Source organism: Pelodiscus sinensis, chromosome 8 (genome assembly GCF_052426305.1).
Source record: "Pelodiscus sinensis isolate ZL-2025 chromosome 8, ASM5242630v1, whole genome shotgun sequence".
In the NCBI taxonomy this organism is placed as follows: Eukaryota; Metazoa; Chordata; order Testudines; family Trionychidae; genus Pelodiscus; species Pelodiscus sinensis.
This window is the reverse complement of record NC_143059.1, coordinates 4605076-4622550: the sequence shown is the minus strand read 5'-3', so window position 1 is coordinate 4622550 and position 17475 is coordinate 4605076. Positions and strand designations below refer to the sequence as shown.

Genomic DNA, 17475 nt, shown 5'->3' with positions numbered 1-17475 from the left:
GCTCTTTATCTAGGGAGCCACCTGGCCAGGCGGCGAGGCCAGAACACATGCGCTACGAATGCCTCCTACCTCCAGGGCCGCCTTTCCAGCTGAGCCTGGTAAAATGCCTGCCCCGTTGTATTTGATTTTCAAAGTATACAGGCTGCCACTTTTAGTGCAAGATAAATGTTCCCCCACCCCTATCACAACCCTCGCTTTCAGGCTCTTTGGAGAGGAAAACTCCCAACCACACATCACCCCCAGTATTGGCTAGGAGCAAACGCACTTTTACACAACAGGAGGCCAGTGTCCGCTTTGGACTGTGTCCACCTGATCCGTGTGCAGCGAGAAAGACTGGGTATTTTCCATCTGTATCCGAGATGGGGGCCGGCTGCAGAACTGGGGCCTGGGATCTGGGAGCACCGCCAAGGTCTCCTCCGGAGCGGCATCTCCGAAGGCTTGTTGTGTGGGGGGCAGTTGTGCAACTGACACAGGGAAGCTTTGGCTTCGGTGTGGGTTCTCCATGGTTCTGTCGCCGCTGCAGGGCTGCCGGCGGGGTCTGTGCTGTTGGCGGCTGGGCTCAGGGCATGGCTGTGGGCTTTTGGCTGCTTGAACTGGCGCCAGGTGCTGGGGAGCTCTGGCCATCCGGGTGGTGGACCCAGGAGGGAGAGCACGGCCTGCCTGCCAAGGCGGTGGTGTTGGCACACGCTGGGCTGTTGCACAGATCCTGCCAGCTTCCGCCTTGGTAAGAAGAACCCAGTCTGTCTCTGAGCCCTCCGGGCGGGCAGACGAGTGGATTGTGATCTGGAGGGAGACCAAATCGTAGATCTTCCTGTCTCTGAGTGATGAGCTAGGGTGGGATGGCCCAGGTCATGAACCCAGGCCGGTGAGTTGGCTTCCCCCCAGGTGTGCTAAAACCTGCTGGGCCAAGAAACTCCTAGGAGTACAGCGCCACCCACCGGAGCGGTTGAAGGATCCCCTGGCTCCGCTGATCGGTAGAGCTCTGCAAAAATGATCCACGGAGATGGATCCAAAGCAGAAATCTGCAAATTTGCCGGCTTCTAGATGCAAAATGTGCACCTGCATCCACAGGCGTATCTGCAGCCATGAGCTGCAGACATCTGCACCCACGTCCGCGGACTTGCGGGGCTCCGCGGATCAGTCGGAACAGGCTACTTCATCCCTGGCAAAAGAGGTCAGTATCATGGTCCCCATTTTACAGATGAGTAAACTGAGGCAAAATGCACAGCCCAGGTCTCTAGAATCCTCTTGCACTAGACATGCTGTTCCTAGTGCCCATGTAGATGCGAGGGTACACGTCGTAGTCCTTGTTAGCAGCCCAAAAACTCTGTAAATATTGTTCAGCTTTAATCCTCCCCATCTCCACCTTTAATACTTACGTTTCAGGGGTGACGCATCTCTGCCTACCATGAATTGGTCGCTGGCGCACAGATGCACCCAGTACAGATACACCCAGTGTACAGTCTTGGCAGCACCATTCCTGTGTCACTTTGCCCTGCAGAGGCAACCTCCCGAGATCCCTTCCTCTGTGTTTTGGGGACAGTCAGGGTCATGCTGTCTGGAGTTTACATTTCAAATGGACACACTCCGTCCGATAAGGGCTTGACACTGGAATGGAAGGAAGGGCTCTCAAAAGCTAAGCCACGGGCAATGTGAACCCCTCCATAGCCCCGTGCAGCCAGGAATCCCCTTTAATAAGATGCCTCTTTGAATCCAATCACACACCCACAGGGATGGCAACACTCAGAGTGGGGGAAAGGGTGCCTCTGTAATTCCCACTCCCATGCCTCTGACGAAGTGGGTTTTACTCCCGTGAGTTCATGCCCTGGAACATCTGGTAAGGTGCCCTAGGACGGCTGCTCCTTGTTTCCCCCTCTCTTGGGCCGTTCCTAACTTTCTGAATTGGTCCGCCTTCTGGGCAAGCAGTTCGAGGCGTGTTCCTGGGGCAGTTTCTGGAACCTGAGCGAGACCACTCGGGGCTTTAGGAACTCAGCAATTGAAATCCTTCTCCTGGCCTTGCAAATCTTCTTCTGCCTGCGGTTTGAGTGTCTGCGCCGGCACTGGAATGAGGGGGCGGGGGAGCCGAGAAGCCGAAGGCAAGTGGAGGGATTTTAAAGTCGCTCATCTCATTTTCCTGGACTACTGGGTGATCTGTTGAAAAATTCCCCTGGTGCTGCATTTTACAAAGGGGTGTTAATTAGCTCAGACGGCCTGGGCCCCATTTAAATCCAGGATCCCCTGAGTCGGATCGGGCCCTCCGGAAGACATTGCTGCACACGTGTGCAATTCGCTGTGATTCTACAGTGAGAAACGGATGCCAAAAAGCAGCTCAGAAGGTCCGTAAGAACGTAAGGAAGATCGGGTTGCTATGCAGTGGGTAAGGTTGGGAGCGGAGCGGGGGCTTGCCTGAGACGCTTTGTAGCATTTAAGGTGCTTAGGGGTTAGCTCAAGCGGTGGGTTTAGTTCTTCCAAGATGCCAGCGTAACAAAACATTTCTGCTCCTGGGAAGAAAACGCCCCCTAATCTGTCCAGTTCGTGGGTGTGGAGGCAGGGACTGCAAACCAGATCGTAGAGAGCTGGGAGCCAAACCCAGACACATCCACCGTCTAAGGACGAAATTCCGAGGACGCAAACAGGAGTGCCGTGTAGCCAGTAGCTTCAAGAGTCTGGCCCTAGGCCAGTAGCAATGTACTTGGATCAATAGGCCCAGGAAAGCAGCCTAAGTAGAGGGACAGAGAAAAAATTACGTGTGCATCTGGGACAGTAGAACAAAGTGCAGGATACTGTCGTAGAGAAATTGTGGCTGCTCCTGTCCCTGGAAGTGACGGCAATGCTACACTTCTGCAGCCTGGGGGATTGGTACTGCTAAGCGCACAGACCTGTGGGATAGGGATAGAGCAGCCTAGTCGATTAACGGGGAAGCAAAAGCTTATCACTTAATGCTACAGACTACACACATTCCGGTGGATGAGTCAACAGGGCGCCCTTGTAGCCAAGGCGGCGAATGGCATATTAGGGGGCATTAGGAGGAGCATTGCCCGCAGATCCAGAGACGTGATTATTCCCCTTTATTCCGCACTGATGAGGCCACACCTGGAGTGTTGTGTCCAGTTCTGGGCCCCCCACTATAGAAAGGATGCGGACGCATTGGAGAGGGTCCAGCGGAGGGCGACCAAAATGCTGAGGGGGCTGGAGCACATGAGCTACGGGGAGAGGCTGAGGGAGTTGGGTTTGTTCAGTCTGCAGAAGAGAAGAGCGAGGGGGGATTTGAGAGCAGCCTTGACCTGCCTGAACTTCCAGAGAGGATGGAGAGAGGCCGTTCCCAGTAGTGATGGACAGTGCCGGACTGAGCCATACGTGCGCCCTGGCCAACGGGCGTGTGGTGCATGTGCAGCCCTGCCGCTGGGCGCGTAGCGCCTGATTGACAAGGTAAGGGGTGCTGCACCCCGGGTGTCTGAAGTGGTAAGGGGCACCGTGCGCCCAGCTGTGTGGGGTATACACAGCCCTGCCCCCAGGGGCACGGCGCCCCTTACCACCATAAGTTGGTGTCCTGGACAGCTGCCCGGCTAGCCCCCCCGCCTTAATCCGGCCCTGGTGACGGATGCAGAACGAGGAGCAATGGGCTCAAGTTGCAGTGGGGGAGGTCCAGGCTGGATATTAGGAAAAGCTATTTCCCTAGGCGGGTGGGGAAGCGCTGGGCTGGGTTCCCTAGGGAGGGGTGGAATCTCCATCCCTAGAGGTGTTTCAGTCTCGGCTTGACAAAGCCCTGGCTGGGTTGATCTAGTTGGGATTGGCCCTGCCTTGGGCAGGGGGCTGGACGTGATGACTCCTGAGGTCTCTTCCAGCTCTAGGGTTCTATGATTCTTGCTCCCTCTCCCCTCCCCCATCCCCCCCTCCGTCCCCTGCCAGTGGCCAGCTGTGGCCAGCTGGCCAGCTCAGTCCCAGCTTGTGCTGGGATCGGGACCTGCCTGCTGTGGCTCTGTGTGTTAGGAGCTGGGCGGGCGGGCAGGCAGCCCGGTTCTGTTCCAGCTCGTACTGGGTGCAGGAGCTCAGACCCCCTCCTGGACAGGGGCTGCTGCCACCCTGTGCTGCTGCCTCAGTATCAGAGGCAGCAAGAGGCAGCTGGTCCGCAGGGGGGCGCTGGTTGGGAAAGTGGATCCCTTCGTGGACCAGCTCCCGCCTGGCACCCCACAAAGGCAGCAGCGCGGAGTGGCGGGGGGCCCGTCGGGAGTGGGGCTGGAGCGCATTGGCTACGGCCCTGCCTCAGCGGACGATAGAATAGTCGAGTAACCAATAAGAATTCACGAGGTTCATTGACTATTCAATTAACCGACATTTCACATCCCTCCTGGGGGGGGTCTGGATGCCGTCCGCCCAGGACACGGTGTGTCTGTTCGGGGGAGAAGGGCTCACCTGTCCTTGCTGTGATTCCGCCGATGCTCGCACGAAGCCACGGGGACAGGCCAGTCCCGTACCAGTACAGTGTCCTGTCTCTGCAAGCGGCCAGCACCGGCCAGAGGCAGGTACCGAAACCTGGGAACGCTCAATAGGAAAGAGAGCGTCCAACGTTCTGCCCGGCCCCCGGCATCCCATCCTCCTCTGTACCCCACAACCCTGCTGTCCCGTTCTGTGCTGCAGTTTGGACGCTTGGGCCTCCCTCTTGTCTAAACTCCTATATGGGGGGAGGTCTCCTTGTTCCTCTGGGGCCCCCTGCTCTGGGCACCCCTTGTCCAGCGACTGTGGGCCCGTGACTAGCTGATCAGCGTCCCCAAGGCGTAAGGGGACGGGCAGCACAGGGGGAGCAAACTCTACTGCCCCTTTGTGTCCGCAGCTCACAGGAATGTGACCTTGTTCCCAGCAGCCTCCTCTCTGGTGCTTTGTCCAGCCTGGCCTCCAGCGATTCAAGTCATGGGGCTTCCCTGGTTTCCCTTGGGAAGCTAAACATGCAGCAGTCTGCTCATTGTGCAGGAAGGAATGAGAGGCTCTACCGGAATGCATGGAATGCAGAAACTGGTGGCAGCAGTGGGATACGGGAGGGAGTTCCCAGCTGGCTTAGTCTGAGCCCTAGACGTGTCTGGGCCAGATTAATGGCATTGACTTCACTGGGGTTCCCAGGGGAGCGGTTTGTGTCCTTTGTGTTTTATGGCTTGTTTTTTGTCACTTGGGATCTCCGACAATCTCTGGAACGCACCCGCCTTCCAGAGAGGGGAAGGGGCTTTGCTGTGCCCGGGGAGAGAGGTGGGACACGGGGGTTGGAATGTGAAGTGTCCCCTTTACAAAGGAGCTTAACTGGCTGGTGAGGCTGCCCCGGGCTGCTCTGGCCGGTCGATGTATGGCTGCCTCTGAGATGCCCACGCTGCACCACCCCGGTTCCGTACCTCTCTGCTGCGTGCAGCCAAGCCACGTATACTCCTGGCCTTAGCGGCTGCATCCTCTCCCCACCCAGCTCCCACCTCTTCATGTCCCGGAGAGTCCCCCTGTTTCTCCTCCCAGGCCGCAGTCACGGGGGAGGGCGAGGGTCAGACCCTGCCTCTTTGCTCACGGCTGTCCCTTCTCGGTCACCTTTAAGAGGAGCCTTCGGGCACCATTAAGTGTCCTTTCCTCGGAGCGTCTCAAAGCTCTTTCCTCCGCGACTTGCGTCTCCCGGCCCCAGGCTCCGGCTAAACTCTGTGGCAGGGTAGTGCCCAGCGGTGCCAGTCTAGCAGCCGTGCCAGCTGCAGCATCCTCCCCCAGGACTCCCAGACCTTGCTAGCTCCAACTGAATCATGTACTGCAGCGCTGCCCACGTCCCCTTCGGCCCCCGCTCAGCTGTGCTCGCAGCCAGCACCCCCTTCCTTGTCTCCATCCCGCCAGCTGGCTTGCAGGGGGGGGACGGGTCGTGGAGCCTGCTTGCCCCAAAACGACTGGACTGCAGGGTGGCCACCCGGGCACCTGCGGGGGACTGTCCACTCCCTTGCGTGGCCACGTAGCTCCGTGAGAACGTCTCCCTCTCTGCGGCGGCGTTACCCGCTCCTCGTTGTGCAGGGAGTCGGGGCAGCCCTGTCTCCCAGGTCCATGCTGGAGCCGGAGCCAGAGCCGGAGCTCCCTTTTGGAAATGAAATCATTCTGTGCACCTTTAAGAACCTCCGGTCTGCACCCGGTGCCTGGCAGAGATGAGCCTGCCTGCAGGCCGCTGTCCACGGGAGAGCCTGTGGCTTTAAGACAGGGCAATCCTCCTCAGATAGGACACACGCCGTATAAATCCAGGTACCACCATAGCCGAGTGCAGAAACTCCCTGGGAATGGGGGACCGAGGAAGACCTGGCGTCCAGGTTCAGTTCCCAGCAGGACCTGTGGGAACACTCCGCACAACCGGCATCATTACGGGACAGCTCACAAGTGAACTGCAGCGCACATGCAGCCAGATCAATAGCGGGGCGTCCCAGAGCTGTAACTCCTCGGCTATGGCGCAGGGTTTCGTAGACTCCGAAAAATGCAGTGATGGGAGAGAAATCTGCTCTGGCGCCCATCTGCATCCCACTTCCCGCCGGCTTTAGATGGCCTGCAAATCTCAACCATTCCCACTTTACAGATGGAGAAACTGAGGCACGGAGCAGTTACGCATCTGACTTTCAGCGGCCCGGAGCACCCTGTCGCTCCGGCTGCAGCCACTAGGAGCGAGGGGCACTTCACCTCTCCGGTCCAGGCACATGGGACATAGCCAAGCAGCAAAGCTAGCGGGGAAACCAGGAATCTGTCCTATTCACCACGGCACTGCAGTGCTGACTTGGAGCCCAGGGGCCTCATCCTCACAGGTGATGTTGGCCCGGTGCTAGTGCAGTTTTGTTCTGTGCGGTTGGAGAAGGGCCAAAGACCCATGGGGAAGAAAGAAGATAAAATGGGGAATAAAACCCTTTATCCCGGTAACTCTCTTCTTGTGCCCTGTAGGTTCAGAAGGTGGGCAGAGAGATTCATAAAACTGGGACTTTTCCACTTAGAAAAGAGACAACTAACGAGTATGATTGAGGTCTATAAAATCATGACAAAGCCCTGATGATTTAGTTGGGATTGGTCCTGCTTCGAGCAGGGGGTTGGACTCGATGAGGTCTCTTCTAACCCTAGGATTCTGTGATTCTACTTCTTCATGCAACCTGTGGAACTCCTTGCCAGAGGATGTTGTGAAGTCCAAGACACAGGATACTGGGCTAGATGGACCTTGGTCTGGCCCGCTATGGCTGTTCTTATTCACATGGTGGGAGTGGGACATGTTCTGATTAAAAATGAACCACCGGAAGCAATTGTATCCCCAGGAACGCTGGTGTCCTTTCTCCGTGGAATGTTGTGACTGTTTTAAACAGCAGCGGAAAGCTGCTCTCGAACAATCACTTTAGGCCAGTTTTTAATTCCCTTCACGCTATGCATCCAGTCTGTGGAGGGGAACGGTGTCGCGGGACTCTTGGGGGTTGTGATTCAATAGAGCTGAGATAGATGGACTCTCCCAGAAGGGACGGTCACTCTGGATAATGTCTTTAAGGACAATTGAAAGAGCAGATCCAGGAGCTGGGCGCATGACAAACACTCTCCCCCCCTCAACCTCCCCCGTTAGTGATTTCTCCATCAGCTGTACACAGTCACTGTCTAGTGTTAGAAGGGTGTAGGGTAGTAATATGACCTGTGCATGGGTTAAACACCTGTTCTTTGCTGGATCTTGGCAAAACCTGTTGTGTTGTAAACCTTCCGCTTAATCCACTGGAACGTGAGGTTGTTACGTTCAGCTGCAGAGGCAGTGCAATTTACCAGGCCGTATCTGGACTACTCAGCGATTTACCTGCCCTCACAGCGGTAACGAGAGAGGTCCCACTAAGTCTTATGGCGAGCGGGGAGAGAAGGAGGCATAGTGCTAATCTCGGATCCCGCCTTCCTTCATGAGGTCATGGCAGATCTTTGCTTTGCGGCCAACAGACACATGCTGATGTTTATAGCAGCTACTGCCAGGTTTTACAAGTGTTTAGCGTTGAAGGATTACAGCCTTCCTCTCTGATCCTACTGCACAAATAAGGGGGGGAGGGGAGACTCTCCATACAACGCATTCAATAGGGATCCCCAAAAGACGGTAGCTGTAAGTTTGTGTGAATGAATAGCTCCGAGTGTTGAGGAAGATTTACAAGGGGAAGGAAAAACTCCACTGAAATGGTTTTATAGATTTCACTTCATGCGACAGCATTTTATATTTAAAGTGAAATGCTAGTGATGGGCAAGCTATTATTCTAATTAATATCCCACTAGCATCTAGAAAGGCCATGTAACGGGCCAGGAGCTCTCGGGTTGCCAGACAGACCAGAAGGCCTGGTTGGAAAGGGACCCTGGCGGCTCCGGCTGGCACTACCGCCCGGGCGGTTAAAGGTCCAGTCAGCAGCGCCGCGGGGGCCCAGGCTAAGGCAGGCTCCTACCTGCACTGGCTCCGGGCGGTTTCTGGAAGTTGGCGCCAGGTCCTTGCAGCCTCTAGGCTCAGGGCGGCGCTGTGCTCTGGCCCCTGCCGAGAGTGCGGGACGTCCCTTCATCTCGTGTGTCCCCGCCACGCCACACACCGCCGAAGCCGCTGCCCCTTTGGATTCCCGTCCCATGGGGTCAGTCCCGCCGAGGAGCTGGAAGAGCACCTCCTCCTGGGGACACAGACGTCAAAGCAGCTGGGTGTGTCTGCTCACCTCGGGAGACCTTTATCTGTGGAAAAGAAAGGGTCATTTGGGTGGGGAAACTAAGGCCGGGGGCCAGATGCAGCCCCTGGCTTGCCTGGATCTGGCCCCCGAGGCTCAGGGCTCCCCCCACCCAGCATTGGGGAGCCCACGCTGATGCTCCAGCCCCTCCCCATCATGAGGCGGGAGCTCACGAAATCCACTAGCCGGGGTCCTGGTGTGTGAGGGGAATGGGGGGAGCATTTTTCTCCTCAGTCAAGAGCCACCTCCGTGAGATTTTGATTGTACGTGGGGTGGGGGGGTTGCTTGTGTGTGGCCGCCGACTGATTTCCCTGTGGGTCAGCGGCCCCCAACCCAAAAAAGCTTCCCCGCCCCGGGCCGGCTCATTGTCTTAGGAAGGACACAAGTCGCTTTTCTGGCCACAAGGGGGCGCAGCCGAGCAGGGTGTCATAGAGCAGATACGGAGACCCCAGGCCGTATCGGAGGCCGAGCGAGGGGACTGGCGCTCCTCTCGCTCGCCTGCCTCAGTTTCTTGTGACCCATAAGGCGGTGGAGACGGGCCGGCCCCGCTGGGTCTCACAGTCCATCGTCACCCCCTCCTGGGGTTGTCTTGTAAAGCGCTCGGCTGACGGGTTCTCCGCCAGGGATACACGTCCTTCCGAATGGATAAACCAGTAGCAGGTTGCCTGCAGTATGAGCCTGCACAGCCTACGTCCTGGGGGAGCCCAGGGAAGAAATACTTTCTCGATGAGGCGAATTCAGCCTTGCTTGGGCCTTGTCTACACACCGGCCGTGTAACTGGCTCCTTATAAAAACCCACTGTTGTTCATTCGATGCCAGATCAAGCCGTGGCAGGAAAAATGCTCCAATCTCACTGGACCGGCAGCCTCGTGAACCCTTCGAACTGGCTTCGTTTTCAGACCGTTAGTTCCATCGGTGCGAAACCCGGCGGCTCAGCCGGGCCCGTCCTGCTAGGGGGTGAGGTCGTGCACGCTCAAGGGGAAAGCGGCTTTGCCTCTACACGGAACAGCTTGCCTGTTGCGTGGCTCCTCGGTGTAACGTGGCTCCGAACCCTTCTGGTGGAAGGAGGCAGCATGCAACCTCCCCCGGGTTCGTGAGAGCTGGAAATGGGAAAGCCAGTGCCCAAGGACAGCGAGGAGGCCTCCCCGCTGCCGTGGACTTCAGTGGCTGTGTGGCCCAAGGGTCCTGCCCCCAGCCAGCTGGTGCCTATGTCCCCGAGATAAATGCCTGCTGCAAAAGCTGGCGGTCCGGTGGCTCCATGCTCCCCCGTCTCCTGCTCGCCCGCCCGGCTCTTCACCTCTGCCTGGCACAGCGGGCGGGCGGGCAGAGAGGCAGAGCTGTGTGGGGTCCGTGGCCAGGCTGGGGGGGGGGAGAGAAGGGAAGGGAAAAGCTCAGGAGAGGAGGGGAGAGGCTGCCAGGAACCCGGCCCCAAGGGGCTTTGCTCAGCCCCTCCAGAAAAGCTGGAGCAAGGTCCCAGTTGGCTGTCGCCTCCCCCTGCCTCGTTTCCCCCACCTGCGCCCAGCCCGCCCCCAGGCCCTGGCTCCGATTGCAGAAGGAGCCCCAGCTGTGGGCAGCGGCCCTGGAGGGGCTGCAGGAAGCAGGCCAGGCTCCCGCAGGCCAGGCCCTCAGACCAGGGGGGTTGGAAGCTGGAACTGAGGCTCCAGCCAGGTAGGGCCTGGGCATGGTGGGCCAAGCAGGGAGAGGCATGGGGGGGGGCCTTGGTGTAGGGTGAACAGGGGGCTGGATGAAGGGGGGGCTGGGTGGAGGGTGAACACAGGGCTGGGTGGAGGGGGGCTGGGTGGAGGGTGAACACAGGGCTGGGTGGAGGGGGGCTGGGTGTAGGGTGAACAGGGGGCTGGGTGGAGGGGGGAGGGGGGTGGGGGAGGGGGGCTGGGTGGAGGGGAACAGGGTGCTGGGGTAGGGGAGGGGGGGGCTGGGTGGAGGGGAAAGGGGCTGGGTGGAGGGGGGCTGGGTGGAGGGTGAACACAGGGCTGGGTGGAGGGGAAGAGGGGGCTGGGTGTAGGGTGAACAGGGGGCTGGGTGGAGGGGGGGCTGGGTGGAGGGGGGCTGGGTGTGGGGGAAGGGGGGGCTGGGTGGAGGGTGAAGAGGGGGGCTGGGTGGAGGGTGAAGAGGGGGGCTGGGTGGAGGGTGAACACAGGGCTGGGTGGAGGGGGGCTGGGTGGAGGGTGAACACAGGGCTGGGTGGAGGGGGGCTGGGTGGAGGGTGAACACAGGGCTGGGTGGAAGGGGGGGCTGGGTGGAGGGTGAAGAGGGGGGCTGGGTGGAGGGTGAACACAGGGCTGGGTGGAGGGGGGCTGGGTGGAGGGTGAAGGGGGGGCTGGGTGGAGGGTGAACACAGGGCTGGGTGGAAGGGGGGGCTGGGTGGAGGGTGAAGAGGGGGGCTGGGTGTAGGGGGGGGGGCTGGGTGGAGGGTGAACACAGGGCTGGGTGGAGGGGGGCTGGAGGGGGAAGGGGGGCTGGGTGGAGGGTGAAGAGGGGGGCTGGGTGGAGGGTGAACACAGGGCTGGGTGGAGGGGGGCTGGGTGGAGGGTGAACACAGGGTTGGGTGAAGGGGGGGCTGGGTGGAGGGTGAAGAGGGGGGCTGGGTGGAGGGTGAACACAGGGCTGGGTGGAGGGGGAACTGGAGGGGGTGAGCAGGTCCTGGCAGAAAGGCCTGGCCTGGGGGCTGCTCTCCAGAGGCGAGGGATGGCAGGGAAGGGCCCGCAGGGTACTAGGGACGGCCTGGGGTTTGGGATTTGGAGTGGGGCTGGTGGGAAGGAGCCAGGCCCCGGGGACGGGCGGGGGCAGGCACGGTCTGTGTGTGGAAGCCGAGAAGGCGGCCGTGAGGAGGACACGGTTCTCAGGCTCCCCAGCCCGCGAGGAGGCGCGCGGAAGGCAGCCCCCCCCCCCCCCGACAGTAGGTGCCTGTCTCGGGGCGCGCGGCCCGTCGCCGTGTGTGGAGGCGCAAGGGAGACGCAGCGTTTCACGTCCCCCGGTGCCCGCCCAGCCCCGACCGTGGAGAGGCGTTGGCGGGACGCTCTCCGGTGTCTCAACTGGAGACCCCTTGTGCCGGCAGGCTCCGGCGCCTCGGGCCAGGTCCGCAGGGGGTGCAAATCAGCAGGGCCCCCGGACGCAGACGGGCGCTGGCTTTCCCATAGCTTGGGTTAACGCTTCGTCCGGTCCTGCCCCGGTGAGGCTCTCCCGGCGTAAACCCGCAGCTCCTCTCCGGCCGCCGGGTGGCAGGTCGATGGAGCTGTGATGCTCGGGGCTCACGCCGAAGCCAAGCACCCTGGAGCCAGCTCCGGGCGCGGCCTCTCCGGCTAGCCCTGCCCACGCCCATCGGTCTCCCTCGGCTGTGCTAGGCATTGCCTGGGTGTAATCCTGGAGCAGCTGCGGCAGCCGGAGCTCTTCCCGTCATGGGGTCTGGTCCTGCCCTGAGCCGGCTGCGACGGCGCGGCTGTTAAAATCCCCTGGGGCTGGACCAGGGCTCCCTCTCGTCCTGAGGCCGCTGCATCAGCCAAGTGCACGTGTGAAAGAGTGTCCAGCCCCGGGGCAGGGGGGAGAAGTATGGCCTAGTGGATAGAGCATGGCACTAGCACTCAATAGGTTTGCGTTTAAATCCCAGCTCGGCTGTATTCTTGCGCAAGAGGCCAGTGTAGACCGGCAACGTTAATTTCTTGCGCAAGAACGCCCGCTGGCTAAAATGGCCGTCGGAGCTTTCTTGCGCAAGAGAGCGTCTGCACTGGCCCGGATGCTTGTGCGCAAAAGCACATGCCAGTGGAGACGCTCTCTTGCACAAATACTTTTAACACAAAAGCTTTTCTGTGCAAAGGATTTGCACAAAATCGTGCCAGTGTAGATGCAGCCTTTGTGTAAACCTACGTCAGGAAGGGTACTGGCAATGGACTTGGATTCTTATCTGCTTTGTTTTAACGCCCCAATGTTTAGATGCTGACTGATTCCCGCCACATTCCTGAATTTTCTATACCCTCTGCTCCCTGTCCCCTCCCCCCCCCCCCCCTATTTATTTTGGGTCTGCACATCCTAAACTCATAACTCCGCTCATCTGAGAAGTGGGCGGTGCCCACGGACGCTCGTGATCCCATCTGCATGTGGTGTTAGTCTCTAAGGTGCTACCAGCCCATTGGTTCTTTTTTTCTGTACAGACTAACGCGGCTCCCCCCGAAGCTTCAGAACCGTACTGGAATCACTGTCATTTTTAACGGCGTCGGGGCGTCCTTTGTTCTGTCAGAACAATGGATGCATAATTCCCCAGGAAAGCCATCCCGCTGCGAATGTGATGTGCGCCACACACCGATTAAGGCGCGGGTTGTAAAGACACCTCGAAGAGCCATTAGAAAATGCTAATTGCTGGCATGGCAGGGGAATATCTTTTATCGGACCGATTCCATTGGTGAAAGAGACGAGCTCCACGGAGCTTTTCCGCGGGTCGCTAATATCCTGAAACCAGCCCGGCTGCGACAACACAGCACCCGGCAGCTTGTCTGAAGCCGCCGAGTAATTAGCTATGGGAATCGTTTGCAAATGAGGCCCCTCCCCCCGCCAATACATTTATTCCATTCAATAACGGGTGCAGCCAGGGGACGGCTGCTGACCGACACACCAGAGCAGAGCTGGTGAGGGATGTCCCAGGGCAATAGGGCAAGGGGCGGAGCCTCAGGGGGCGGGGCTCTAGGGAGCCACGCCTCCCTCTCCCAGTCCTCAGTGCCACCCGGACAGCGCCGCAGGGGGCACCTGGCTGACACTCCAGGTCAGATGCTCCCACGCTCGCTCTGTGCCGCAGGAGATGACAACGGGAAGCCCTGCCCCACTCCGCCACTGTGTTTCAGGGACAGTTCCAGGTGGGGGTGCACCTGAGCGGCCTGGCTGGCCGGGGACAATTCTCAAGTCTGCGCCCCTCTGTCAGCCCCGTGTCCCTTCCTCTCGGGCAGCAATGTCTTGTGGAGTCCAGGAACGGGGGACGGGCCCGTCCCCGCCGTGTTCCTAGCTCAGCTGGTAACTCTCCAGGGAACCTCTGCTTGCCTCAAGCCGCCCGTCTGCAAAATGGGGGGGTAACGGTGCTTCACCCCCTCAGCACAGCTGACGGGCTGGTTCATTGCTCACGGTGCCTTGTGGCCGCTGGTGTGATGGTGCCAGGTGATCCCGTTCGGTGGCTTGGGGATATCCAGATCCCAAGGGACTCTTCACGGAGCTCTTTCTAAAAACACCCTGGCCCCTGGTAAGTGAAGGGATGATTGCAAGGGGGCATGGGGTAAGCTCTCCAGAGTTCAGCTCTGTCCCAAAACCCTGCAGGCGTCAGCAGAACAGAGCTCCAGCCATGGCAGCGAACAAGGCAGTGAATGGTTCATTGCTTCTGTATAAATCCATGGTGCACCCACAACCTGAAGGCTGCGTGCAGATGTGGCTGCCTCATCTCAAAAACTGTATCTTGGCATTGGAAAAGGTTCAGAAAAGGGGATTGGAACGGGTCCCATATGAGGAGAGACTGGCTTTTCAGTTTAGAAGAGAGGAGGCTAAGGGGGGAGATGAGAGAGGTCAATACAATCATGACAGGTGTGGAGAAAGCGAATAAGGAAAAGTCTTTTACTTGTTCCTAGAACATAAGAACTAGGGGTCAGCAAATGAAATGAATAGGGAGCAGGTTTAAAACAAACAAAAGGAAGTACTTCTTCATGCAGTGCACGGTTAACCTGGGGAACTCCTTGCCAGAGGATGTTGTGAAGACCAGGATTTTAACAGGGTTCAAAAAAGAACAAGATACGTTCACGGAGGTTAGGTCTATCAGTATTTATTAGCCAGACTGAGTAGGAATGGTAGACAGGACACTAGGCTAGATGGATCTTTGGTCTGACCCAGTCTGGCTGTTCTCATGTCCTTATGGTTGCTGGCACATCAGCTGGCTGGAATACCCGTGAGATGTAACGCCCACGCCCCAGTGCACTGGGGGCCTTACAGCCCTCTGGGGGAGCTGTGCGTGTATATTATTGTCCTCGTGTCAATATACTTGGTGGCTGGCGGGTCTCGTTTTTCAAAGAGAAGCCAGGTTCTCCCTGGAACGCTCGGGTTCGTGAGCAGCCATAATGGGGGGGCGGGGGAGGGAGGAGATTCAGGGAAATTCAGTCTCTGCCTGCCGGATTCAGCATCCGATGGGGTTGGCCCCGAGGCTGGCAAGTGTGTGTGGCGGGCGGGGGCAGATCCTTGGAAAGGCAGATCCCTCGAGCTGAATTAGGTCTAAATCTGGCCCCGATGAAAGTGCAGGGTAAGTAACTCCCTTCTGGCCGCTGTGGTTTCAGCTGATGCTTTTTTGCCAGAAGCGAAACAGAGATTGCTTCCTCCAGCAAAAGCCCCAGTGGCGGCCCAGCTGCGTAGGAGAGTGGCGGGCAGTGGCGGGCTGACAAGCCGAAGGAGAAAGGGGAAGTAAGCGATGGTGTTATTCGCTGAATCTCCCACCCTGTGCTGTGACAGCAGGAAGGAGGAGGAGGGTGGGAATCGGGGGTGAAGTTTGCAGAGAAATGATCTAATTAGTGCTTTAAAATAGTCTGATTCAGAGGTAAACATTGGCGGCGGGGGGGGGGGGGTATTGCAAATCCCCCAGTGTGTGCAGCCATCTGTGAAACACGACATCTTCCCTGGAGTGCGCCTGCCTCAAGGGAGGTTTGGATTTAACTCTCACTTCCCAGGGAAGAAATCTTCATTACCTCTAAAGGAGCAAAGGAACAGCTCCTCGGTGTGGCCTGACAGGCCTGTGGATCCGGAGGAGCGAGAGAAAAGGTATTGGCGGGGAGGAGGAAGGAAGACACAGTGGTTAGAGCGCTAACTGGAGATGCAGGAGACCAGAATTCAGTTCCTGAGTTTATTCCACACAGACTCCCGTTGTGACCTGGGATAAATCACATAGGCTGGGTCTATATCCAAAAGACCTGGTTACACTACAGCAGAGGGTCGAATTGAGATACACAGCTCCAGCCATGTTAATTACATAGCTGGAGTCGATGTATCTTAAATTGTGGTTCCGCGCCATGCACATAGCAGGAGGTCGACAGGAGCAAACGCTCCCATCGGCTTCCCTTACTCCTCGTGAGGAACAGGAGTATCAGCGCCGAAGGGGGCGCCCTCTGAGTTTGATTTAGTGGGTCTTTACTAGACCCACTAAATCAAACTCTGGAAGATCGATTGCGGCAGCCTTGATCTTCCATGTGGTGTAGATAAGGCCCGGCTGCGTCACTCCGGGGTGTGAAAAAGGTGAGAGCACGGAGGCTCTGGTTTGGGGGAAGAGATGTTTGATGTGCGGTGCTGATCGTTAAGTAGAAGGAATAAAGTTGGTGCCCTGTCAGGCTCTGGACATGGTGTCCGTCCTTCCTAGCCTGGGGAGAGACAGGCCCCAGTGCCCACGGCCTGACCTGGAGTGTAGCAGATGCAGTTAGAGGTGAGTGTTAAAAAATGGGATGTTTTCAGCTTGGGAAACCTGAGGGCTTGGCTGCTGTTCTAGTCGAGTGAACCCCACAGATTCCTGTTCAGCGCTGTCTGGGCCCCTCCCAGGCGTGGAAGTGTAACACTACAGGGGGAATTGAACCTGGGACCTCAGGAGCTGAACGCTTGAGCTGTTACTGCATAAGCTACAAGCCAGCTGGCTCCAGCTGTAGGGCTGACTCCTCACTCTCTCTGGAAGTGGGCTCTGTTAAGGATGTTAAGGACGAGTCGACCCCCCTGCTTGCTGCCGCTATCAGACAGAGGCAACAAGCGGGGGGGGGGGGGTCACGTGGCAGACGCAGCACCCTAGCGCCTCCAGCCGGCCTTCGGCAGTGCCCACGTCAGTGGCTGAGCCCCTCGCCCGGTGGGTGTTTATCCTGCCTGCCTCCAGAGTCCTCCCTTCCACAGGGCACCCTGTTCTCCCAGGGAACACCCAGTCCCCCGTCCCCACCTTGCCTCGGTGACCCACTGCCCAGCTCTGCCTGCCTTCCCCAGCCCCGCTCTGTCTCCAGGAAGCCTCCTGCTTCCCTGGCAGCCAGGTCCCTCCTGCTGTCTGTCCAGTGAGCCTCCCTTCTCCCTCCAGGAGCCCTTCTTTATATACCCCCCAGCTGGGCCCTCATTAGCCAGAACGGCCTCAGCTGGGGCTTTGCACACAGCCCTCACTTAGGGTTGGGGTGTTGCCCTTAAAGGGCCAGTGCAGGGCAAACCCCCTGTCCCCGGGAGAGGAGGGGGGAGAAAAAAATGTAAAAAGAAATCGAGTGGCTGCAGAGGGAGTGCCGGCTCTCGCGGTCAATGTTCGTTTGGTTTTAATTTAAAGTCAATCAAAAAATGATTTGGGGTCAATTGAAGCATTGTGTTTGACCCAACAGGAACTTTTGGGGGGACTCCCCAGCTGACCCCGGGCACCCTGCGGCATTTCCGCAGAACCCGGATTCATCCGGGGACTCCCCCGCAGATCCCAGGCTCCAGCACGGCACTTCAAAGTGCACAGAGCCCAGGCTCAGCTGGCGCGTCCCCAGCGGATCCCGGGTTCTGCGGAAACACCGGTCAGAGTGCAGGGTCAGCTGGACTCTCCGCGTGGCATTTCAAAGCGGCAGCGCAGCATGGAGCCCAGAGGCGGGGGGGGGGGGGACTCTGAGTGCTCCGCTGACCCCGGGTTCCATGCGGGCGCTTCCGCTTTGAAACACACAAGACCCGCGGGGCCTCTTGTACATTTCAAAGGAGGAATGCGGACGTGCCTAACGACTAGTCGAGTATCCACGGAAATTCCATCGACTAGTAAATGACTCGA

At 58.5% G+C, this 17475-nt stretch overlaps 1 protein-coding gene across 3 annotated transcripts in view; it reads left to right on the top strand.

Moving 5' to 3' along the window:
• The window catches only part of ARHGAP22 (Rho GTPase activating protein 22), a 117863-nt gene that overhangs the window by 50738 nt on the left and 49650 nt on the right, over positions 1 to 17475 (top strand). The gene's annotated exons all lie outside the window — the stretch shown is intronic.